This window comes from Camelus bactrianus, chromosome 6 (assembly GCF_048773025.1).
Source record: "Camelus bactrianus isolate YW-2024 breed Bactrian camel chromosome 6, ASM4877302v1, whole genome shotgun sequence".
Taxonomy (NCBI): Eukaryota; Metazoa; Chordata; class Mammalia; order Artiodactyla; family Camelidae; genus Camelus; species Camelus bactrianus.
In genome coordinates this window covers 88,299-113,255 of record NC_133544.1, presented here as the reverse complement: position 1 = coordinate 113,255, position 24,957 = coordinate 88,299, and positions in this window count along the sequence as shown.

Genomic DNA, 24,957 nt, shown 5'->3' with positions numbered 1-24,957 from the left:
TATTGGTATTTGAGTCTAGTTTCCTCTTGTGGGAGCTGCCGTGTGCTGTGTGGGATGCACAGCCACATTGATGGACTCTGCCCACTAGGGAACCAGGCACCTGCATCCCAACCCGCATGTGATGGCCCACTCTGTCTCAGACATTTCTAAATGTCCTCTGGGGGACAAAATGACTCCAGTGTCACACAGACATCATTTTCCAAATATGCAACATTCTTCATGCTATGCTTGTGAAAGGCACTGCAGGAAACAGGACTCAGGACACTCTCGAGGATGAAATGGCTGGAAATACATTGGAAGGTGGAGGGCAGACTCGAGGATGCACAGAAGAATCATTTGTGTCATTTAACATCTGTAAATTTGACAATGAAAAAGAGTAGTTAGTGAATAAATATCAAATAAAGTTCCCATGGAGAGATATTTCTGTGTGTATGTTCCTAATTTAGATGAGGAATGAAACACAGACAAGCCTGAATCCATGAAAAAGGCCCAAGTTCAGATCAGGAAGTTTCCCTGGAAACATTATGGATCGGCTTCCAGGGGAGACGGTGAACCAGTGGAGAATCCGCTGTGTCTGGGAGGAAACCCGTCCAAGGCTACTTCTGCACCTGCTGTGAAATGGGTCCTCTGATTTCCTCATGGCACTGGGTGCCCCCGGGTGACCTGAGCCCTCCCTGCAGGGATGGTTGTGTCTGGGTCACCCTGATGTCCCCTCACTCACTCTCCTTCCTGTGACAATAGCACACGGCTGTGTCCTCAGGGAACCCAGAGATGAGCTGCAGGGACACATGGCCTTCAATGTGTCTCTGGAGATGGGGGGGAATTTTTGGAGAGGCAGGGTGTATGCTGTCCAGAACCCAGACCCAAGCACCCCAGGCTCTGCTGGGCTTTCCCTGGAGGAGGATGGACCCAGACCCACCAGGAGGCACTGTGTGTGGTAGAGAGGGGGGTTTATGTTCTTCTCAGCTAAGCCTTTGGCCCTCAGAGGATGATGTCAGTGAAGAGGAGACCCAGACCCTGGGTGGCAGAGGTGATGTGATGGCCCTGAGCCCTGCATGTGGTTCTCATGCACGTGGGGTCGTGTTTCTGCACGAACATGGAGGGTCAGGTCAGGCCCTGTCTCTGGGCTTGGGAGGTGGTGCTGGCTTATATCCAGGGTGGACCCCCCTTCTGCTCACTGACCACAGCTGCTCTCCTCCCAGAGCAGGGATTTCAGTCCAAGGAGAGTCGGAGGGCAGGGGAGTGACCGTCAGCAGAGCAGGACCTACTTTCCCTCCCAGTGTTTCATGTGAAAACGTCCTGAAGTCATGCCTGATACTAACAACTGGAGTGGGCGTCTCCCACACTCCTCCTCTCGTGCCCCCCAGCCCCCCGGTCCCCTCTGCTCCCTGCTCACCTGCTCTGCATCTCTGCTCTGACTCTCAGCTGCTTGTTAAACAAAAGCTGTGCTCTTTCCTGGACGTCACACAAAAGTTTTTACACATTTTCTGCCACCGTGTTGGCATTTATTACAAATTAGTGAACTCAGTTCAACTGCACATGTTCTGTTATTTTCTTAATCTGCTCCTCAATGCTTCACCTCACATCCTTTGTCTACAGTGTGTTCCTCAGACCCCGCTTAGAAATCATGAACAGACTTTAAGACGTGCATTCCTTGCTGCTCTGAGATTTGGTTGGTTCTCTATTTGAGTACATTTTATATCGTTATTTCCAAATTATACCAAAACTGATAGATATTGGACATTAATATGTTCAGGATCATTCTACCCACTCCTGTGAGGCCAAAACCATTTTTCAGTAGAAGTTCATGTGACTCTTGGAGATGATCTTAGGACATCTGTGAAGAAAAGATGATTTTTCCTTTGCAGTGCGACACTTTCTTTCCCACATATGCCTGAAAGACTCATCATTTGTGTATTACTTGGGTAGAGATTCCATTACAGAATAACAGACTGGGCAGCTCAAACAGCAGAAATGCATTCCTCTCAGATCTGGAGGCCTGAAGTCCAAGATCAAGGTACCCAGAGGTTTGGGTTCTCCTGAGGCCTTTCTCCTTTGCCTGCAAGGGCCCCGTCCTCACTGAGCCTCAGATGGACTTTTCTCCCATGTCTGTGCATCCATGACGCTTTTGTGCATCTGTTGTCTTCTTCTGAAAAGTGGCAGTGTCACCAAAAGGAGGAATGAACAGAGGTTTTCATGTTCTTCGGATTTATTTTCCGGCTCTCAGAGAAGCGTGTCAGTGAAGATAAGAACACTGACTCTGAAGCTGACACTGACCATTTGACCACACATCACTGAAGTTCCTTGAAATGCTTTCCTCAATTAGTTCTGGACCTGCGGTTTTCTGTGTCCATCTTTGCATGTCCCAGGTTTATCAAGAAACCTGCTGAGTCATGTTAGTGAGAATCCTCACCTGGAACACTGATCACCCTCAATATGTGATCCAATTAACTACACCTATCATCCCCCAGGGAATATTTAAGCACCCCGTCCTCCTGTACCACGAATCCTCTGGAGACAGTCTGTCCAGTGTCCCCCGAACTTGAAATCTCCTCACAGTAATTTTCCACCCGGTCAGCATCACCACCTTCTTGACCATAAACCTCCATTTATCATCTGAATTTGAAACTGAACCAGGTAACCCAAACTGCCACAAATACCCAAAGGGAGATTTGCGTTCCTTTATTTGCGTTCCTTTAGGTGTAAAATAAAATATACACCTAAACTTTATTATCAAGCTCACAGCCCCCATCAGTTTAATTCATGCCTAAATGGAGCTTGTCTGTTCGAAATACTTTCTCCTTAAGTCAGCTGACAGCACTTTGTGCTCAGGGACACTGGACTGCACTACAGGACAACACGTGGGCCAATTTAAACAGGAAAATTTTCTACATATAACAGAAAGTGTGAAAAACATGGCACTAACTGGACCTGGAAGGAGACTCATTTACGTGATGGGAGTTGAAACAAGAGGGCAGAGCATCACCCTGACCAACCTCACATGGGAATGTTAGTGTGTTGGAGATTCAAAGTGCTGCCCACATTGTAAATGTCCAGGAGTTCAGAAAATGCAACATTTTTCATTTTGTGCTAGAAGTAAATTTTGCCCAGATGTGATATGTAGACCCCGGACCCCGTGAGCAATGAGGATCCCTGCACACGCCGTCCTGGGCAGTGTGGAACTGGCATCTGTGACGTGTATCCTGCTCACTGCAAACCCTGCGTGCCCTTTGACAGAAAGATGGAGGGTGTGCAGCCTCCTGCCCCGGGAGCAGAGACAAAGGTGAGCAACTGTTTGCATGTGTTTTCCCGGTGCCTGTGCCTTGTCAGGGTACTCATCAGGTTTGAAAATTTCTGAGTCACCTTGAAAATTATACTAAATTTTAACATTGTTTGGAGCTTTATTTCAGTTGTGAAAATACATCCTGATTATGAATATTTTGTCAGAAAGCAACACATACCTCAACAATGAAAATTTAGAATCCAGTAGAGGGTCTGTAGTAGAGTTGAAGGGCGGGAAAAGGAAACCAAGGATTCTAACTACAAACTCCTCCCACACCTCTGCACCTGCTCTGGGGCTCAGCCCTGCCCTTGGTGGGTCGTGAGCACCCCCTGGGGGCTGTGGTGCCCCAGGGAGCAAGGTTTTTGTCTGGGCTCACAATGACTTCCCCTTACTGTGTCTGTCTTACAGGAATACATGGCCGTGTCCTCAGGTTTCAGGCTGTTCATTTGCAGATACACCGTGTCCTTGGCTTTGTCTTTGGAGATGGTGAATTGGCCCTTCACGGAGTCTGCATAGCTTGTGGTACCATCAGTGCTAATAGATGAGACGAACTCGCGCTCCTTCCCTGGAGCCTGGCGGTACCAGTCCATGCCGCAGCTATTGGAGGTGAATCCAGGGGCTGTGCAGGAGAGTCTCAGAGACCCCCCAGCCTGCACCGAGCATCCCCCAGACTCCACCAGCTTTACCTGAGCCTGGACACCTGCAAACACAAAGATATCCTGGTCAGGAGACTTTCACATGTCCTCTGATTCCTTCACTCTTGACCACCCACATCCTCAGTAGCTCTTTTTCTCCATGAATTACCTTGTAGAAGAGCAGCCAGGACCACCCAGCTCAGCCCCAGCTACATGGTGAGTCGTCTGAGTTCAGTCCTGATCATAGAACGGAAGCAGCTGGGAATCCCGGGGCTTGGGCTCCTCTCCCAGAGCTGCAGGGCCAGGGCCAGGTGGCTTTATGCTCAGAGGGAGGCCCTATTTGCATGTCATCTCACTATGTAGAAACTCAGGGCCTTGCTGTCCTCATAGAAGGCCAGGCCCCTGATCAGCTGTGAGTGTCTGTGGTCTGCTGGTGTTGGAAATATCATGTTTATTGTGTGAATTTTCAGGGTAAACACTTAGAACCTGTAAATTTTACACGGATTATGTGATGTCGCTGCCAGAGTTCCTTCCACGTTGGTGATGTACGCAGCCCCCAGACGGGTAGCGCATTGTGGTCTGTGCAGGGACACATGTTAGGTGAGGGCTTGTCCAGCATTTTCACCTGTGCTCCTCCTCTTGCTCATAACTGATCCAGAATCAACATCAAGAAACTTTTGGACAAGACCCCCTTCAGTGATGAGATCATGATGACTTTGACAGTTAGTGTGTTGGCCAGTAATCTGTAAGCAGAGTTCATGAGGATTGTTTTCAACAGTCTCTGCATTTTAATGCATTTCTATCAATAATAACATTCAAGAAAATGTTTTTATTTGTGATTGGGCTGTAATGAATACTTATTTTATACTTTGTAATTTTATTTCAGTCAAGTTACAAACTACACAATGTGCTATAAATCTCACCTCAGTGTTGCATGTTGAAATCTACACATAGTGGGATAGAAAGGATATGTGATGAGAGAAATGTGACCAAGCCTCACCGTACCTGTGTTTGTCATCTCCAGGTGGCATGATAGCTGGGAGAAAGTCCAACTGGAACTCTTGGATCAACTGCAGAATCCCAGGTGTTAAACTTCAGAGTGTGAACTGCCAGGTGTGAAGACTGAGGGTCATTCCCACCCTGATTCAGGCTCATCATTTCAAACTGCTTCTTGCACCAGAACCACTGCCCACCCAGCTGTGCTGTCCTCTGACCAGAGACCTGCAGCACCTGAAGGATTCTGATCTAGACTCAGCCATACAAGTGAGGGTCTAAGCTGTCAGAAGTAGGGAATCACAACTAGGGGGAAGGTGGGTGATGAAACTTGCAGTGAGCCCTCAGCCGCTGGGAAGTTCTGTCAGGAGCCCAGGAACACTCAGGATGTGGGTTCAGAATCCAAGGCTTCATCCTGACTTCTCAGCACCACCCTCAGAAGGGCTGGGATGTACCGAGGTTCACACGTTTCTGAGAAAATTTATGTCAGAGTCCTGGGTATAGATTCCATTGATGATGGGGAAGACATTGATTTGAATAAATATTCCTATTACAGATTTCTTTATAGAATTGGGTGATTTTCATAAAGAAAATTAGCTGATAGTTTCCAAATTCAGAAGGATGATGGAAGTCCACAAAGCCCTCATCACACACATAACCAGGGCTCCCGTCTGTGTGCAGGGACACGCACACACACATGCACAATCAGTGCACATGCACATGTATGCAGGGACCCACACTTTTCTGTCGTATCTGCATCCAAACCCTCCTCTCTCCAAGATACTGTCTCTGACACACATAAGACATAATTCAGGGACAGGAAACTGCTGGCATCTGAGGAAACATGGAGGACCCGTATTTTCCAGTAATGAATGACTGACTCTGTTTCATTGGATCCCATGACAAGGGATGCAATGCTGGGCTTAATTGTACCTCAGACGCCATCAGCACACGGTCCTGCACTGAGCTCTGGGTTTAGTCCTTGTTTCCACTTTACAGCATGTGTGAAGGCCCCACGTGCACCTGGACAGAGTGTTTTCAGTGAACTTGAGCTTTAATTTCACCTAGAGACACACCTACTATTGAAATGGCTGGTTTTATGGTGAATTGGTCCTAAACTTTGTATGAAAGTGGCTGTTTTCCATGGAGGGGGCTCCAATATTTTTGTCCCATCAGCAGAATTTTGGTTTGTTCGTATATTCTCTTTATATTAGAAAATTATCATATTCTTTATTCCTTATTCTTCAGACATGAGGAAAGATCTGGATAACACAGTCTCACCTGCATGTTGCTCCTTCTCAACATGAGCTCCATCTCAACATGCTGAGAACAACATAATTGCTCTCTGGAGTCAGAGATAAGCCACAGTCTGTTTTCGGCTCCATCTCCAGGCTTAAATATAAAAACCTGCATAATTCAGATTTCGAGTGGAGTTTCCTTTCAATGAGTGTCTTTAATAAGTGAAGTCATTTTTTGTCATCCACATGATTCACTTTTATTTCACCATGAAGTTGAACTCATAAGCCCAGCATTGCCTGACTAGGGTATCCTGGCTTCTAAAACAAAACTGATCCAATCTCACAAACTGGGAAAAATAACAATAATACTGAATACACAGAAGCCTCAGTTAAATAGAGTTTGGTGATTGCATGGTGGGCTCTCATGTCCTACCAGAACAGCAGATTCCAGCTTTGAGAAGCAGAAAGACGCCCTGTTCCCACCTGGCAAGGACTCAGGCAGTGAGGGGTGGTCACAGCTCAGCCGGTGAGAATCCCTGGGTGCCTTGTTCACTACAGCCCCTCCTGCAACATCCATTCCCATCTGCAAAATAGTTCTTATCCCCGTGTATGCTAGGAGCTGCAGGTGGCTCTCTGTGATTCCAGGCCCTGAATGAAAATCATTCTTGATTCCAGATGAAAACATTTCTTTTTGCTAGAAACATAAGTGGCCATCTCCTTGTTTCAGGTCAACATTTCCATGGCCCTTATGGAATGAGACAAGACCCCGTATGACTGTGGGGCTGCTGAGCAAACAGGTGTGGGAACCACACTGGGCCCATAGCTGCGCCCTGTGATTCTCACCTACAATGGAGTTTGAGTCTAAATCATTCTCCTGGATCCCAGCTTCCACATCTGTGCAGGCTTTGTCTGAGAACTGCTTAAGGTTTACCCTTCCGACATAAGTTCTTAAATTTTATACAATTACTTATTTGGCATTTAGCCTGAGTTTGAAATCAGGTTGTTCCAGCTGGAAGTGGCCAGTCTTCCTCCTACTCCTTGGAAATAAGGGCAGATCTACTGAGCCTGTGCTGAGCATCCTTCATCCTGGCTCCTTCAGAACCAGACTGATCCCTTAGACCTGACTGCTGTTAGCCCTGCTGGCTATTTGCGCTATTTGAGCTGTTTGACCCTTTATGCTGCTTGGAAATTATTCCTTTTTTCTCCAGAAATCAGCTTGGGAAATGGGGTCCAAGTTATCTAACTGCTTTGAGGTACTTCTGCAGTAGGAACCACAGCTGAGTTTTTGTTTTAATCCCAGAAACCTCCTTGTGGAAATTTGTAGTGAGATGGAGAGACCTGGCGAAAAGCGATTCATTCTTCCATTAAATACACATGTCAATGGCCATGATGGGGAATTTTGAAAAACTCAAACTTACTTTTCTTGAAACCAAGCTGGAGAACTATGAAACATCTTCAAAATTTAATGGAACACCTGTTTCCCTCATTATTCTGTGCCTTAGAAACATGTTTAGGAACCTTAAGTTACCTGTTCTAAGACCTGATCATAAGATTAACTGAAGCAAACACAGACTAAGGAAAGAAATCTGGGCCTCTGAAGCCTCGGGCTCCCCTTCCCTGGCCTGTGGGTCTCAGGCTTCCCTCCAGCACCAATTCCTCCCTCGCCTCTTACTGCTGCACCTCCGCTGTTCCCTCAGGTCTTCCACAGTCAGGGTCTCCTCGAACTTCCCGCTTCCTCTGAAATTCTCCCCACGCACTTTTCCTCCAACTTGTCAGAACTTGTTCCTCTGAAGTTAATCCCTCTGAGGACCCAGAGGGTAATCTCACAATTACTTTCTTTCCTGGACGAAACTAAAGTGCAAACCATATTCAAAGATTTCCCCAAAGCAACCAAAGATCCTCGCTGAGGAATTTAACGGGGTCCCTCAGACTCATCGGCCCGGCTTCTGTGACTTCCATCATACAGTTCCTGCGGTTATTGTGCAGGTCAGGCCTGGCGTTGGTGTAACTTGCTTCTGGGAGAATCCTGAAAGGTGTTTAGATTTTTGACCTGGAGAAGCGTCCAGTAACTTATTATACAAAAAGGCTCTAGTATTATTTAGGCAAATTCACTGTGTAATTCCTGAGACATTTTCAAGACTGTTATTTGGAATCAAAATCCAGGTTTCCCATAAAAATCAGTTTAATATGTCCACGTTTATCACAAACAACTTCAGATACTTTTAAAAGAAAGTTATGTTCCTGCTCCTGAAGTTTATTCCACTTAGGTACCTTTTAAATGTGTGTCTATTAATAAGCTGAGGCAGGACATTTCTTTTGTAGTGAGAAGTTCCAAGCTGGAATGCAAAGCTATACCCTGTCCAGACCCAGATTTACTTACCCTTGCAAACCACCTCTCTCACACTGAAGATGAGTTTCCCAAAGGGATGAATCTTACATTATTAAAGTTGAAGTCCAGCAACTGAGGGCTCCTAAACAAAACCAAAACCCTCCTTCTCTCCGCTATTATTGACAAGATACAGGACATTGGGAGGGAGATTGTAACAAGTGTGTGCATTTCAGGCACCATCAGCGCTCTGACCAGCCTTCCCAGCATCCTCCTGATCCCCAGTGCCTGGCTCTGAGGGAATAGCTCTGCTCTCCCCAGTTCTTTCTCTCAATAGGCGTGGACACACATTTCTCAGATTGGGGATGAGTCTCCCCCAGTCATACTGGGCACTGGAGCCAGACTCTCCCTGCTCAGCTGAGCTACTGAAGGCAGCCCACGCTCAGGGAACTAAAGCAGTTCACACAGCGGGGACCTGTGACGAGCCTCAAGGGGTCTCTGCCTCTGGACCTCCCACTTTTATTTAGGCCTTGTGAGAGATGCACACCTTTTACTCCTTAGTAAACCCACCCCTATCCATTTATTGAATGAGACTTCACAGTGAAGCATCCTGCTACAGTTTCTGTCTCCCCAAAGGGGGAAATGATTCTGGCATGTGAGAGCAGCCATCAGAGTATGTATGAAATTGATTAAGTGGCCTTAAGACATCATTGATTTGTTTTGTCTCTGACGATACCACAGCCAATTGTACAAGCAGCGACCATTTTTCCTACTGAGTTAGCTACCACCTGTTTTTGGGTAAAATGTCCAAATGATTTTGGGAAACTCACAGTGCAGCCTCCTTCAAGATTCAAACAGAATTTAACACCTTCCCAGGATTAATCAGTGCCCTACAAGAAAGGAAACCCTTCAGGCCATGAAGCCCAGAAGAGCAGACTCCAAGGCTGAAGCCTTCATTGGCCCTTGTAGGCGTTTCTGAGATACTCTCATTTTCCTGGAGAGAAAACCCCAGTGCCAAGAGGGGAGTGATGTGTAGGACCTTGGATCAGCAGACTGCATTGAAATATGGCTGAGCAATACTTCATCATGTACGTGTTCCACGTGTACTTTAAATAGGGTAAAATAATGCCATTGGCAGCAACACAGATGGAGATAAACACAATCATATTAACTGAGTTAAGCCAGATAGGAAAACAGTTATCCTATGATGTGGAATTAAAAAAAATGCAAAAACCCTTACTTAAAAGACAAAAGTAGACTCATGGACCAGAAAACAAACTATGTTCACCAAAGTGCAAAGGGCAGGGGAGGGATAAATTAACATTTTGGGATTAACAGGTACACATTACCATACGTAACACAGATATAAAACAAAGAGCTACTGTATAGTGCATGGAACTGTGTTCTACGTTTTGTAACAACACATATGGAAAGAAATCTGTGAAAATATACCTACGTGTGTGCAGAACTGCATATGTCTGCTATGCACGAATAACTAACATTGGAAATGAACCATGTGTCAATAAAAAGCAAAATAATTGTAAAGATAATAACAATAATAACTGCATTTTACCCTTTATTAACCTGTCATCCCTAACCCTTCTGTGGTGCTAACATCCACTCCCACTGGCAGTGAAGCCTTTACTGTAACTGGTGTCCACTGTGCACTGGTTACTATTCCAGCCGATGGAGGTAGCCGTTACCTTTTAGCCTTCAGTTTGAAGAGAAAAGCTCACCAGGACATTAGTGCTTCAGGGATTTGTTGAGAGTCCTTCTCATTTCTGGAGACACCGGAAGGCTGGTCTGGATGATGCAAAGTTTCTAGTGTTTCTGCTTGGCTGCAATATGTGGATAATTTGCTTCCTTGCTCTTCTTCTCTAACATTCTTACAGGAAGACAACAACTACTCAGTACAAACTTTCAGCCTCTAAGGGACTAAAGTTGGCTACAGAAAATGTGCAGTTTCCCCGCATCATATTTGATGTCTAGGGCATCTCACGTCAGAACAAGCCTCTACTTACATGCATGGTGTCTTTAAGTTTCCTAAATGCAACACTAATTGCCAAATATGAGGGATTTTGGAAGGCTAGCTGATTACTGTTGAGATGGATTCCACACATCTCTCTCAAGGTAAACCTACATGAAGTTTTGACAACACTGGCAATCCCAACTACATTTTAAGGGAGGAACCAGAAGACACAGATTCAAGTCATTAAAGGAGCGTTTGAAGAGCCCATCCTTCTGTGGGCAACCTGATTACCAGACCCCTTTCTTCTTTTTGTATAAAAGCAAGGGGAGGTCTTGGGGTGTTGACCAAAACCACAGGGGCCTCCGCAGACCTCTAGGGTTTTACAGCCGTGAGCCGGATGCTGTGGCACAGGGAGACTCCCACTGCCTTGGGGTCCTCATGGCCTCTGACCCTTTGTTCAGGTCCACCCATCACAGTCAACATGTCTCAGTCAGCTGCCTCCCCTCCTAAGATGCCCTTTTGTTCCCTGCTCCTCACAGAGCTGTGCTATGTTGTCTGAACCTCAGCACATCTACGCTTCTCCCCTCCGTCAGCAATGAAGTCCCTCTTGACTGCGTCACACCAAGTGACCACCTCCTGAGTCCTGATCACCTACAAGAAGCCCCTCTAAGCAGCCTTTTCACAGTGGCTCTCAGGCAGGAGGACTGCAGCTTCCACCCTGGAACCTGGGAACTTCATGTCTGAGCCCAACAGGGAGAAGCAAGGCCTCCTCTTCTTTCCTGGTAAGGACTCAGCCAATGAAAACCCATGGACTCCTGTTCACAGGAGCCCTCTCACCTCCCCCTTCATTCTGTAGAAGAGTCATGTCTCTGTTTTCACTGGGGACTTGCATGTGGCTCACCAGGACGGCAGACCCCAAACCGTAATTCTCTGTGATTCCAAATAAACACATTTTTACCTGTAAAATAACTTTCAATCTGTTGTATGTGAAAACCGTTTACTTCTTTTTTTATATATATAATCTATTTTTATTGAGTTATAGTCATTTTACAGTGTAGTGTCAAATTTCAGTGTAGAGCACAATTTTTCAGTTATACATGAACATATATATATATTCATTGTCACATTCTCTTTTGCTGTGAGCCTCATTAACTTCTGAGACACTTTTATTCAATTTATTTATCTTTTATTTCCTATAATTTTGTGAGCTAGTCACTGGGATGCACATGTGGTCCTACGTTCACAGACATTCCTAGCAGCATCCCTGTGTAGGAGACAGCAGGGGGCCATGTGTAGACTGCAGGAGGTGAGGGGAGGTGCAGACTAGCTGTGAGCCCCTGGGGGATGGGGTGTGGATTCTGGGGAAGGTCTGGCTGTTTCTGACACAATGTGTCTGTGATACAAATGGCATGTTTGGAGACATTATCAGGAACTGAAGGTTTTGAATTCAATTTAGTTTATATATAAAACAAATGACAATTTGTTATGTATTTCTCCTGTTAATATCAGTTAATATTGAGATAAAGTATTGTTTAAAAGTGAAAACCTGAAATAGTTAATATAGGTAGGGTTTTGGTGAATACTATGACAACCAGGTCTAGCCTTGGCCCTTTCTTGCCTTCTGGGGACTCAGGTGAAGCAGAGACACGGCCCCTCCCCAGTGCTGGCTCTCTGCTCCACTGTCCCCTTCACTTGCAGGTCTGTGCTCAGGACCCTCCAGCCCACAACGAGCACACAGGGGTGAAGAGGCTGTATTGGTGCCTCTGAATGAACTGAAGGCCCAAGTCTGGTGTCTGTTTCTCTTCCTTTTTCACTTAGTGAGAGTAATTATAATGTAGGAAATTTACTTTCTGCATGTCAGCAGTGGTATTAATTTGACCAGATATAGAGATTTTATCACAGTTTTTTTTTAATATTATTGCCATTTGAGGCTAGTTTCCTGTTGTGGGAGCTGCCATGTGCAGTGTGGGATGCATGGCCACATGCAGGGACTTGCCCACTAGGGAACTGGGTACCTGCAGCCCACCCCACATGTGACAGCCCAAAGTGTCTCCAGACATTTCCAAGTGCCCTCTGGGAGACAGAATGACTCCAGTGTCACACGGACATCAATTTCCATATACACAACATTCCTCATGCTATGCTTGAGAAAGGCACTGCAGGAAACAGTACTGGGGACACTGTTGAGGATGAAATGCCTGGAAATACATCAAGGGTGGAGGGCAGATTCAAGGATGCCCAGAAGAATCATTTGTGTCATTAAGCATCTGTAAAGTTGAGAACTACAATTGTAGTTAGTGAATAAATATCAAATAAAGTTCCCATGGAGAGATATTTCTGTAAGTCTGTTCCTAAGTTAGATGAGGAATAAAACACAGACAAGCCTGACTCCATGAAAAAGGCCCAAGTTCAGATCAGGAAGTTTCCCTGGAAACATTATGGATCAGCTTCCAGGGGAGACGGTGAAACAGTGTAGAATCCTCCGTCTCTGGGAGGAAACCCGTCCATGCCTGCTTCTGCACCTGCTCTGAAAATGTTCCTCTCGTGTCCTCATGACCCTGGGTGCCCCCTGGTGTCCTGAGCCCTCCCTGCAGGGACCTTTGTGTCTGGGTCACCCTGATGTCCCCTCACTCGCTCTCCTTCCAGTGACAAAAGAACATGGCTGTGTCCTCAGGGACCAGAGAGCTGAGCTGCAGGGACACATGGCCTTGAATGTTTCTCTGGAGATGTGGGGAAATATTTGGAGAGGCAGGGTGTATGCTGTCCAGCACCCAGAACCAAGCACCCCAGGTTCTGCTGCGCTTTCCCTGGGGGAGGATGGACCCAGACCCACCAGGAGGCACTGTGTGTGGTGGAGAGGGGGGTTTATGTTCTTGTCATCTAAGCCTTTGGCCCTCAGAGGGTGACGTCAGTGAAGAGGAGATCCAGGCCCTGGTTGGCAGAGGTGCTGTGATGGCCCTGAGCCCTGAGTGTGGTTTGCATGCACGTGGGGTCGTGTTTCTGCATGAACATGGAGGGTCAGGTCAGGCCCTGTCTCTGGGCTTGGGAGGTGGTTCTGGCTGACAGCCAGGGTGGACACCGCTTCTGCTCACTGACCACAGCTGCTCTCCTCCCAGAGCAGGGAGTTCAGTCCAAGGAGAGTCGGAGGGCAGGGGAGTGACCGTCAGCAGAGCAGGACCTACTTTCCCTCCCAGTGTTTCATGTGAAAACGTCCTGAAGTCATGCCTGATACTAACAACTGGAGTGGGCGTCTCCCACACTCCTCCTCTCGTGCCCCCCAGCCCCCCAGTCCCCGCTTCTCCCTGTGCACCTGCTCGGCATCTCTGCTCTGACTCTCAGCTGCTTGTTAAACAAAAGCTGTGCTCTTTCCTGGACGTCACACCAAAGGTTTTACACATTTCCTGCCACCGTGTTGGCATTTATTACAAATTAGTGAACTCAGTTCAACTGCACATGTTCTGTTATTTTCTTAATCTGCTCCTCAATGCTTCACCTCACATCCTCTGTCTACAGTGTGTTCCTCAGACCCCCCTTAGAAATCATGAACAGACTTTAAGACGTCCATTCCTTGCTGCTCTGAGATTTGGTTGGTTCTCGATTTGAGTACATTTTATATCGTTATTTCCAAATTATACCAAAACTGATAGATATTGGACATTAATATGTTCAGGATCATTCTACCCACTCCTGTGAGGCCAAAACCATTTTTCAGTAGAAGTTCATGTGACTCTTTTAGATGATCTTAGGACATCTGTGCAGAAAAGGTGATTTTTCCTTTGCAGTGCGACACTTACTTTCCCACATATGCCTGAAAGACTCATCATTTGTGTATTACTTGGGTAGAGATTCCATCACAGAATAACAGACTGGGCAGCTCAAACAGCAGAAATGCATTTCTCTCAGATCTGGAGGCCGGAAGTCCAAGATCAAGGTGCCCAGAGGTTTGGGTTCTTCTGAGGCCTTTCTCCTTTGCCTGCAGGGGCCCCGTCCTCACTGAGCCTCAGATGGAGTTTTCTCCCGTGTCTGTGCATCCATGACACCTCTGTGCATCTGTTTTCTTCTTCTGAAAGGTGGCAGTGTCACCAAAAGGAGGAATGACCAGAGGTTTCATGTTCTTCGGATTTAGATTTCGGCTCTCAGAGAATCATGTCAGTGAAGATAAGAACCCTGACTATGAAGCTGACAATGACCATTTGACCACACATCACTGAAGTTCCTTGAAATGCTTTCCTCAATTAGTTCTGGACCTGCGGGATTCTGTGTCCATCTTTGCAAGTCCAAGGTTTATCAAGAAACCTGCTGAGTCGTGTTAGTGGGAATCCTCAACTGGAACTCTGATTACCCTCAACATGTGATCCAATTCACTACACCTATCATTCCCCAGGGGATATTTAACCACCCCGGCCTCCTGTACCACGAATCCTCTGGAGACATTCTGCCCAGTGTCCCCCGAACTTGAAATCTCCTCACAGTAATTTTCCACCCGGTCAGCATCACCATCTTCTTGACCATAAACCTCCATTTATCATCTGAATTTGAAATTGAACCTGGTAGCCCAAACTGCCACAAATACCCAAAGTGAGATTTGTATTCCTTTATTAAAATGAAATTTATACCTGAACTTTATTATCAAGCTCACAGCCCCCATCAGTATAGTTCATGCCTGAATGGAGCTTGTCTGTTCGAAATATATTCTCCTTAAGTCAGCTCACAGCAGTTTGTGCTCAGGAACACTGGACTGCACTTCAGGACTACACGTGGGCCAATTTAAACAGGATAATTTTCTACATACGCCAGAAAATGTCAAAAACATGGCACTAACTGGACCTGGAAGGAGACTCATTTACGTGATGGGAGTTGAAACAAGAGGGCAGAGCATCACCCTGACCAACCTCACATGGGAATGTTAGTGTGTTGGGGATTCAAAGTGCTGCCCACGTTGTAAATGTCCAGGAGTTCAGAAAATGCAACATTTTTCGTTTTGGGCTAGAAATAAATTTTGCCCAGATGTGATGTGTAGACCCCGGACTCCGTGAGCAATGAGGATCCCTGCACACGCCGTCCAGGGCAGTCTGGAAGTGGCGTCTGTGACGTGCACCCTACTCACTGCTAACCCTGCGTGCCCTTTGACAGAAAGATGGACGGTGTGCAGCCTCCTGCCCCGGGAGCAGAGACAAAGGTGAGCAACTGTTTGCACGTGTTTTCCCAGTGCCTGTGCCTTCTCAGGGTATTCATCAGTTTCGAAACTTTCTGAGTCACCTTTAAAATTACACTAAAGTTTAACATTGTTTGGACCTTTTTTTCAGTTGTAAATATACATCCTGATTACAAATATTATTGTCAGAAAGCAACACATACCTCAACAATGAAAATTTAGAATCCAGCAGATGGTCTGTAGTAGAGTTGACGGGCGGGAAAAGAAAACCAAGGACTCTAACTACAAACTCCTCTCACACCTCTGCACCTGCTCTGGGGCTCAGCCCTGCCCTTGGTGGGTCGTGAGCACCCCCTGGGGGCTGTGGTTGCCCCAGGGAGTGAGGTTTTTGTCTGGGCTCACAATGACTTCCCCTCATTGTGTCTGCCGCACAGTAATACACGGCCGTGTCCTCAGTTTTCAGGCTGTTCATTTGCAGATACAGCGTGTTCTTGGCATTGTCTTGGGAGATGGTGAATCGGCCCTTCACGGAGTCTGCATAGCTTGTGGTACCATCACTACTAATAGTTGAGACCAACTCGCGCTCCTTCCCTGGAGCCTGGCGGTACCAGCCCATTCCGCAGCTACTGAAGATGTATCCAGAGGCTGCACAGGAGAGTTTCAGAGACCCTCCAGCCTGCACCGAGCCTCCCCCAGACTCCACCAGCTGCACCTGAGCCTGGACACCTGCAAACACAAAGACATCCTGGTCAGGAGACTGTCACACATCCTCTGATTCCCTCACTCACGACCAGCCAAATCCTCAGTAGCTCTTGTTCTCCATGAATTACCTTGTAGTAGAGCAGCCAGGACCACCCAGCTCAGCCCCAGCTCCATGGTGACTCGTCTGTGCTCTGTACTGCTCAGAGAATTGGAGCAGCTGGGAATCCCGGGCTGGGGCTCCTCTCTCAGAGCTGCAGGTCCAGGGCTGGGTGGCTTTATCCTCAGAGGGAGGCCCTATTTGCATGTCATCTAAATATATGGAAATTTGGGGCATCATTTGCATCGGAGGTGGCTGTGCCCTGGAGCACCTGTGAGTGTCTATGCTTTGCTTTTGTTGGTAGCATTTGGAAATATCTGTTCTCTTATGTGAAATTTTCAGGGTAATCACTTAGCATCCTGCTTCATTCTTCTGTTTTCTACACATGCCCACAAATCCTTTGGTGTAGCCCTCAGTGTTCCTCCCATATTGGAGACTTAAGCAACCCCCGAAGAGTAAGTCATTTGTGGACTGTCCAGGGACACAGCTTTGTGAGGAGTTGTCCCAGGGTTTTCACGTTTGCTCTGCCTGTCTGGACGTAAGTGGTCCAGAATCACTTCTAAGACAGAGTTGGACAAGCCTGGTGAGGGTTCCTGGACCCCCTCCTTTGATGAGAACATGATGATTCTGTTCTATGGTCGTGTGTATCTGATCATGTTTGAGCAGGGGTCATGAACGCATTCTCAGGAGTCTCTAATATTTGACTTTCTATCAATGGCAGCATTCAGGAAAACTTCTTTACTTACCTTGGGATTGTGATTGAAAGATGCTTAATTTCCACTGTGTTGTCTTATTTTTACATAAATGACATGAACAATGTAACATGCTGTCGATCTCCCCTCTGCTTGGCACTTTGAAATGTACACAGAGATGCAGAGATTGTCCATGGGATGTGAGAAATGGGACCAAACGTCACCTACCTGTGTGTGACGTCTCCATGTGGCATGAGAGCTGGGAGGAAGATTCACCCCGCACTCCTGGATCAACTGCCAAATCCCAGGTGACCTAAGGCTCTGAGTGTGAACTGCCAGGTGTGCAGCCTGAGGATCACTGCCAACTCCTCTGTGTCATCTTTTCAAACTGAGTCTTTCGTGAAACCACTCCCCACCCAGGTGTGCTGCCCTCAGACCAAAGGCTGCAGCAGCTCGAAGGCTTTTGGGTTAGACTCATCCACACTGGTGAGGGTCTTAGCTTCAGAAGCTGGAAAGCATAACGAGGAAGAGGGAGAGTTTATTAAATATGCATTGAGACTGAGAGTCAGAGAAGTTCAGTAAGAAGGCACAGGAACACACATTACGTTGGATCAGAATCCCAGGCTTCATACTGAGTTTTAAGCACTGTCCTTGGAAAGACTGGGCTGAATCACGGCTCACATGCTTCTGAGAAAATTAATGTCAGTATCCTGGATAGAGGATCAATGGATAGAGTTTCCATTGATGATTGGAAAGATATTGATTTGAATAGATATTCCCATTACAAATTTCTGTAAAGAATACTGTTGTTTTTTATAAAGAAAAGTAGCTGGCTTTATCCAACTTCAGAAGGAAGGTGGAAGTCTGAAAGCCATCATGAGACACGTGAACTGGGCTCCCCTCGGTATGTGCAGGAACACATATACACACACATGCACACACAGGTGCACAGGTGCATACATGTAGAGACACACAGTCTTGAATCGTATCTGCATGAAAAACTTCCTCTGTCCATGATATTGTCTTTGACACACACTAAACATAATCCTCTGACAGGAAACTGCTGGTATAGGAGGGAAAATGGAGGACCCGTATTTTCCAGTAATGAATGAGAGACTCTACTTTTCTTGGATTCCACAACAGGGGCTGCAATGCTGGACTTAACAGTACCTCAGACGCCATCAGCACATGGCCCTGCACTGAGCTCTGGGTTTAGTCCTTGTTTCCACTTTACAGCATGTGTAAAGGCCACACGAGCACCTGCACACAGTGTTTCCAGTGAACGTGAGTTTTCAATTCACCTAGAGATGCACCTACTATTGAAATTGCTGGTTTTATGGTGAGTTGTTCCTTAACCATGTAAGATAGTGGCAGTTTTCCACGGTGGGGGCTCCAATTTTTCAGTCCTATCAGCAGAATTTTGCTTTATTCCTGTACCTCTTTATGTTAGAAAATTATCACATCCTTTATCCATTATTCTTCAGTCATGGGGAGGGGTCTGGATAAAACAGTCTCACCTGAATGTAGCTCCTTGTTCAGAACATCTGAACATGCTCGGAATAACACAATTGCTCTCTGGGTTCTGGGTTTAGCCGCAGTCTGATCTCTGCTCCATCTCCAGGCTTAAATATATTAACCTGCATTATTCAGATCTGGTGTGGAGTTTCCTTCCAATGAGTGTCTCTATATGTGAATTTGTTTTTGCCATCCACATGATTCACTTTTATTTGACCATGAAGATTTACTCATTTCCCAGCATTGCCTGACTAGGGCACCCTGCCTTCTGCAATAAAACTGATCCAATCTCACAAACTGGGAAATATAACAATCATACTGAATACACAGAAGCTTCAGTTAAATAGAGTTTGGTGACAGCACGGTGGGCTCTCATGTCCTACCAGGATAGCAGAGTCCATCTGTGTGAAGTAGAAAGACACTCTGTTCCCTCCTGGCAAGGAGTCAGGCAGTGAGGGGTGGTCACAGCTCAGCCAGTTGAAAGCCCTGGGTGCCTTGTTCGCTACAGCCCCTCCTCCAACACCCATTCCCGTCTGCAAAATAGTTCTTATCCCCGTGTATGCTAGGAGCTGCAGGTGGCTCACAGTGATTCCAGGCCCGGAAGGCAAATCGTTGTTGATCCCAGATTGAAACATTCCTTTTTGCTGGAGAAATAACTGGCCATCTCTTTGTTTCAGGTCAACATTTTCATGGCCCTTATGGAATCAGACAAGACCCCATATGACTGTGAGGCTGCTGAGCAAACAGGTGTGGGACCCACACTGGGCACATGGCTGCGCCCTGTGATTCTCCCCCACCCTGGAGTTTGAGTCTAAGTCATTCTCCTGGGTCCCAGCTTCCACATCTGTGCAGTAGGAAGCTCTGCAGGCTTTGTCTGAGAACTATTGTAGGTGTGTCCTTCGTAGGTAAGACCTTGTACTGTAGGCAAGTACTTAATTGGGCTTTCACTCTGACTTTGAAAGCAGGTTGTTCCAGCTGGAAGTGGCCGGCCTTCCTCCCACTCCTTGGGAATAGGGGCTGATCTACTGAGCCTGTGCTGAGCATCCTTCAGCCTGGCTCCATCAGAACCAGACTGATCCCTTAGACCTGACTGGTGTTAGGCCTGCTGGCTATTTGAACTGTTTGACCCTTTAGGCTGCTTGGAAATTATTCCTTTATGCTCCAAATAACACCTTGAGAAATGGGGTCCAAGTTATCTAATTATTCTGAGGTCATCTCTGCTACAGGAACCCCAGCTGCATTTGTGTTTTAAAACCACGGACCTTTCTTGTGGAAATGTGTAGTGAAATGGACAGGCCTGGCCAAAGGCGATTCATGCTTCCATTATATATACATGTCAATGGCCATTATGGAAGACTTTAGAAAATCTCAAACTTACTTTTCTTAAAACCGACTTGAAGAACTATGTAAAATGTCCAAAACTGAATGGTACACGTATTTACCTCATTATTCTGTGCCTTTCAAACATGTTTTGGAACCTCTAATTACCTCTTGTAAATTATGATCATAAGATTAACTGAGGCAAACAGGGACTAAGGAAAGAAAACTGGGCCTCTGAAGCCTCGGGCTCCCCTTCCCTGGCCTGTGTGTCTCAGGTTCCCCTCCAGCACCAATTCCTCCCTCTTCTCTTACTCCTGCACCTCCTCTGTACCCTCAGGTCTTCCACAGTCAGTGTCTCCGCAACTTCCCACTTCCTCTAAAATTCTCCTCATAGTCTATTCCTCCAACTTGTCAGGTCTTGTTATCTTTATTTTCATCCTTATGAGAACCCAGAGGGCATCTCCTCATTTCTTTTTTTTTTTTTTTTTTTTCTGGACTAAACCTGAACTGTAGTCAAAGATTTTCCAAACCAACGTTCCTCACAGAGTAATTTAATGTGGCCCCTCAGACTGTTCAGCCGGGCTTCTCTGACTTACATCGTCCTGTTCCTGCAGGTATTGTTGTGTCATGCCTAGCACTTTTGTAAACCGCTTGCTGGGAGAATCCTAAAAGGTGTTCAGAATTTCAGCCAGGAGGAGAGTCCACTAACTTGTTATATAGAAATTCTCTAGCAGCAAGTAGGCAAATTCATTGGGCAATTCCTGAGACATTCTCAACTCTTTTATTTGCAATAAAAAGTCGGGTTTCCCATGAAAACGTGTTGAATCTGTTCATGTTTATTTCAATCAACTGCAAATAATTTTAGAAGAAAATTGCTGTTTTGCTCCATATGTTTATTCCACCTGGGAGACTTTTAAACCTAGTTTACAAATAAGCTGACACAGGACATTTCAACTGTAGGGAAGAGGTGCAGGATGGAATGGGAAACCGTGTCCACCTCTTATTTTCTTAAAGTGGCAAACCACCTCTGTCACAGTGTAGGTGAGACACCTCGAAGGACACATGCTAAGATACTTAAACTTCATTTACAGCGAATGAAGGCCCCAGAAAATCCCAAATCCTGCCTGGTTCTGCTCTTATTGGCAAGATCCATGACTTTGAAAACGAGACTCTTATAAATGCATGCGCTTCAGGCACTGTCAGCCCTCTGAGCAGCCCTCCCAACATCCTCCAGGTCCCCAGTGGCTCTGAGGAAAGTCATGGAGTCTCCCCAGTCCCTTCTCTTAAGCGAACTTTCTCCAGGTTAATGGTGAGGTTCCTTCCATCCTAACGGTCATGGAGCCGCACCCTCCCTGCTCAGCTGAATGACTGAGAGCAGCCCAGGCTCAGGGAACTAGAGCAGTTCCCACAGTGGGGACCTGTGACGAGCCTCGACACGTCTGTGCCCTGAGCCTCCTCTTATATTTAGGCCCTTCGAGAGATGCACACAGTTTATGCATTCATTTCTCCACCTTTGTCCATTTTACGGTTAAGACTGTTCAGTGAAATATTATGGTAGAATTACTGTATCTCCAAGGAGAGAAGTAATTCTAGAACTTGATAGAAGACATTAAATTAAATGAACTGAAAGCATTTTTATTCATTCTGTCTCTGATGGTACTAAAGCAAATTCTGGAAGAATTGATTTTTTTCTCCCATCGAATCAGCTATCACCTTCCATGTTGACAAAGCCTCACGCTGGTATTTGCAAAATTCACAGTGCACCTTCCTTCAGGGTTCAAATATATTCTCGTAAACATCTTCCTAGGATTAATCAATCTCCTACAAGTAAAGAAATCCTTCAAGCCATAGAGCCACAAAGAGAAGATTACAAGGCTCAAGGCCTCATCATTCCTTGAACTTGTCCCTGTGGTTCCTCGGTTTCCTGAGGAGACAAACTCGGGGCTGTGGGTGGAGCCACGTCAGGCCCTCGGGGCAGGAAACTGCACAGTAAACGCAGCAGCACTGTGTTGTCGCGAACCCTCACACAACACTAACAGCCATCCCCGTGTTCCTGAATTCTTTACTGTGATTGATTAGTGAACTGCATTCTTTATTATTCCAGTTGCTAGAGCTGGCCAGTCCCTTTTTGCCTTCAATGGGGAGAATTAAACTTACTGGGTCATTATTGCTCCAGGGATTTATTGAGAGCCCCTCTAATTCTGGGTAAGCCTGGAGGCTGGTCTGGATGATGTAACATCTTTTGGAAGTTCTAGTTTGTGGATAATGTGTTTCCTTTATCTCCTTCTCAATCCTCCTTGAAGGAAGACATCTACCACTTGCTACAGTTTTTATTCTTAAAGGGGCAATCGTTTTCTTGAGGAAAATTGCAGTTTACCCAAATGCAGACTCAATGTTTAGGATACCTGACATGAGAACCAGGGCTCCACTTACATCCAGATGTACTTCCACGCAGATGGGCTCCATCGGGTCCTGGCTGATCAACACCCTGATCTACGGGCTAAATGTGAGACTCTCCCAGCTACCTGGACACTGCCGAGACCTGCGTCCAACTTTTGTTCATACGGCCCGACCTCAGCATGATTCGCTCAACAGCAAAACCTGTACTGGAGCCTCTCGGATCCCCCGCTTCACCACTGAAGTCCCTCATGATTGCTGAACACTGATGGACCACTTTCCGCCTCCTGGTCGTCTCCAAGATTCTCCTCGGAAGCCGTCTTTTCACAGTACCTCTCAGGAGACAGAGATGCAAGCGTCACACCTTGCAACCTGGATAGCTTATCTACTGGGAAAGACACTTCCAGAAGAACTCGTCACCCTCAGTGGAAAGGTCTCCAGCAGGTGCTGCTCACCAGCCCTTGTGCCACCAGTCTCCTGAGAATGAGAACTTGGGTCCACGTGACACACCTAAGAAGGCAGCTGGGCCTGAACATTCCTGCTCATCTGGCGACCCGACTGTGGAGACTCTCAGAATTGAGGGCAACATCTGCTGAGACAGCTTCCCAAGGCATCTGTGCCAGACCTATTGGACAATTGCCTGCCGAGTCTCTGATGAGAATATAACATGTGAGGTGATCTCCAGCCTCCGGTCTTGATAACACAGGGACTTACGGTGAGAGAGCCTGCGCGCTCTCCCTCTCACTCCTCCATGTTGCTGGAATGTGGCCTCAAAAAGAGCACTTTCCATCTGACATGAGACGTTTCACCCAGAGGAGTTCCTTCCTGGCGCTGACAGACAAAAACGTGAAAAAACCCAGAAATCCTAAGTCTTCATCAGTGATGTTTTCAGAGAAAGTTCTCAAACTTGATCAAACGGCAAAAGGCAAAATATAAAGAAATCCTCAGTTTAGTAAAATCGGGTGAGCAGAGGGGAGCTCGCATGCCGTTTGATGGCCTCAGAGCCCAGCTGGGGGAAGCAAGGCTTCCCCGTCTTTCCTGGGCAGGACTCTGCCAAGAGAAATGCACGGGCTCTGGTTCCCTAGGGCTCTCTCAGCTCCCTTCCCCCCTTGATGAAGGAGGCATCTCCTTTTACTGAAGACCTGCATGTGGCTCATCAGGGTTGCAGATGCCATACTGAAGCTGTTTACTGGTCCAAAGTAAGCCCACTTTTGTTATTGAAACAACTGCTCGTCTATTTGTGTTACATCAAAAAAGGCTAACTTCCCATGAGAATGTTGACTTTTATCTCCCTTATTTCCTTTGGATTTCCTTGTAAGTTACCGAGGAGGTCCCTGGGATAGACGTGAGCTCCCAACTGCCCAGACGTTCCTGGTCACATCCATGCTCAGAGGAGAGAAGGTGACCCCACCAGCCTGCAGGGGGTGAGGGGAGGTGAAGGGGTGCTGTGACTCCTGAGGGGGAGGGGATGTGGGTGCTGGGGAAGGTCTAGTGATTTCTGTCAGGGTGGGTCACAGTGGGGCAGGGATACAAGAGCAAGTGTGTTGGATATACTGATATGGTTTTAAAAATTACAAGCACTGTTATTACAGTTGTAAAACAAGTAACAATTTGCTACGTGTCTCATATGTGAAACATCTATTAATATTGTAACAAATTATTGTTCTGTGGTAAAATCCTCAGTTATTACAGATACAAAGGCAGGAAATTTTAAATGTTGCAAGAATCCAGTCCAGCCTGGGCTCTGTCGCGGCTTCTGCAGACACGGGCTCAGAAAAGACAGCTCTGACATCCAGGTCCCATAATCCATGCGAACCATGAGCCCCTCACCAGTCCTGGGGTCTGGTCTCGTGCCCCCTTGTCTTGTATGTCCATGCTCGGGGCCCTCCTGCCCACAGAGCAGGAACGTTGTGTGAAGAGAGTGTAATGTGGACTCTGAGTGTACTGAATATCAAAGTCTGGTGTATGCCTTTTCCATTAAGTGAGAATAATTTACACACAGCAAATGTAGACTCTGTATGTCAACAGTGATATGAATTTGACAACATATAAATATTTTAGTTTTTCACCATTATTGGCATTTGAGTCTAGTTTCCTGTTGTGGGAGCTGCCGTGTGCTGTGTGGGATGCACGGCCACATTGATGGACTCTGCCCACTAGGGAACCGGGCACCTGCAGCCCACCCCACATGTGACAGGCCACCCTGTCTCCAGACATTTCCACATGTCCTCTGGGGACAAACACCTCCACTTTCACACAGACGTCATTTTCCAAATATAAAACATTGCTCATGCTATGCTTGTGAAAAGCACTGCAGGAAACAAGACTGGGGACCATGTTGAGGATGAAATGGCTGGAAATACATTGGAAGGTGGAGGGCAGGTTCGAGGATGCACAGAAGAATCATTTGTGTTATTTAACATCTGTAAATTTGACAATGAAATAGAGTAGCTAGTGAATAAAAATCAAATAAAGTTCCCATGGAGAGATATTTCTCTGTGTCTGTTCCTAAGTTAGATGAGGAATAAAACACAGACAAGCTTGACTCCATGAAAAAGGCCCAAGTTCAGATCAGGTAGTTTCCCTGGAAACATTATGGATCGGCTTCCAGGGGAGACGGTGAACCAGTGGAGAA